This window comes from Colobus angolensis, unplaced genomic scaffold, assembly GCF_000951035.1.
Source record: "Colobus angolensis palliatus isolate OR3802 unplaced genomic scaffold, Cang.pa_1.0 Scaffold241, whole genome shotgun sequence".
NCBI lineage: Eukaryota > Metazoa > Chordata > Mammalia > Primates > Cercopithecidae > Colobus > Colobus angolensis.
Window position 1 is genome coordinate 1,951,966 of NW_012115611.1, and position 2,127 is coordinate 1,954,092.

Consider the following 2,127-nt stretch of genomic DNA (forward strand, 5'->3'; position numbering starts at 1 on the left):
TGGATTAAGAAAATGTGGCACATATACACCATGGAATACTATGCAGCCATAAAAAGGGATGAGTTTGCGTCCTTTGTAGGGACATGGATGCAGCTGGAAAGCATCATTCTTAATGGTCCTTTTGAAGCAGTCTTCAGTTTTACAGTTGAGGGTAAATGTGAAAATAAGAAGCAACCCTCCCAAATAAGGTAGAAAATATTAGCCTGAGGTATGAGAAGGAAAGGGTTAGGGGTTTTGTTAGAAAATGAAAACAAGTAGTTAAAACAGGCTGAATATTCACTAGACCTAGAAAAGGAGAGACTGGTATGATTTCAGGAAAATCAAGGACATATTTGCAAGGGGTCATAAAAAATGATGTGACTAGACGCACAACTAATTCAGAATTAGAAATGCATGACTCAATGTGGGATGAAAACATAAAAAATTAAAAAAATACAAAATGGAAAAATAATATTTGAAGTACATGGGATAGGCATTAATTAAAAGGACGGGTAATCAGAAAAGACAAATTCTAGACATAATACCACTGAAAATTTCTAAATTTTCCTAGAAAACAGGATTATTTCACATGCCATTCTATTGGAGAGAGTATAGTCTATAGCAATTTGAAATTTTTTTCTTCATAAACATGTGAATCAGTGTCATATCGTTTTCTCATTTAAAATTTAAATTCACAAACGAGGAGTTGGGAAACTGATATGAATGAAACTGAAATCACAAAGCCCGTCAAATCCTCTCTTCCATTTACTTTAGAAAAATAAAAAGCAATGCTGTGCAGTGGTCTGTGGTAAAGATAAAACAGGTTTAAGCTGTAAGCTACAGAGTGGCTTCTGAAAAACCATATTGCTTACAAAAATAGACGTGTTTCCAAGATTGTAAGTGGTTATATTTGGCTTTGAGTCGTAGTTTCCACATTTAGGAACTATTCTTAAATGATCTGATAACTACTTTAAAAGTCAGAAAAATCACACCCATCAAGTACTTGGACTTGGGTATTTCATCTTTTGATGTATAAAGAAGGAAAGTCACACTCTGTGGGAAGACATGGCAAGTTGCAACAATGGATGAGACTTCTTCCAACCAGGCACATAAGGCTGCCCCTTTTTCTGGGACTGAATAGAATAAGAAGAAGTATAGAGCAAGTGAGATGGTTTTAAATACTTTGGAACTTTAATTTTCTGCATTAATCTACATAAGAAATTGATTTGAAAACCAGCACAGGGGAATGTGGCTGCGTTTGATCTTAAAAAAGGTCAAATTTGGGGCAGATTTACACTCCTGGCAATATATTGCTTTAAAAAGTTGGCAGTAACTCAAGTCAAGAAATATAAAGTGGGCCTTGGGGCAAATTTAATTGAAGAAAAGGTCTGATGTATTTTACAGAATTTTAAAAGTACATCAAAGAGATACTTTTAAAAGTCATTGAGAGGCTGAATTGCCTAGGTGAACAAACAGGTACACCAGCAAGCAACAACTAGATACCCTCTTAGAAGAGGAAGCCGTACATTCCTGTCCTCTAATGGTCTCTCAGTTTACCCAGACACATGCCAAGCATTCCTTTTGTATGTCTAGCAGTAACAAAATATAGCACAGCTTGTGCCATTTACGTATACCTTGGTTTATTAGATCCTACAAGGCACTTGTTTGTTGTGGCACAAGAAAATATGGAATTTTTATCATTTCTCCAAGGATAATAATTGTCTTCATTAATATCAAATTTATACCCTAAGCTATGTTTTTATTCTTTTTGTATCTGTAACAGCTTTGCATTTCACCACTAACTTACGATGTAATTGTACTGAAGACATTTAAAACTGCAAGTAAACTCAATACACATAGTTCCTACACTATCAACAACTTACTATAAGAAGCCAGTAACACATTTACATAAGTACAGGCAAAAACAGTGAGCTACGATCACTGCATGCCTGAAAGAGATTGTATTATGATGCTGACTGTAATATGCACAACAGGTGGAGATGTTAAAATTTGAAAGAAATGGCATATTTCTATGACAATAGAAATGGCATATTTCTATGACAATGAAACATAGTATATGTGGAGGAGAAATAGCAAATGTTAAGAATAGTGTTTATTCTCATTATATATATAAATATATATGTATAC

The 2,127-nt window shown here is 34.3% G+C and overlaps 1 protein-coding gene across 2 annotated transcripts in view; it reads right to left on the reverse strand.

The window, feature by feature from the left end:
• KHDRBS2 (KH domain containing, RNA binding, signal transduction associated 2) overlaps positions 1-2,127 on the reverse strand; it is a 613,407-nt gene that overhangs the window by 487,160 nt on the left and 124,120 nt on the right. The gene's annotated exons all lie outside the window — the stretch shown is intronic.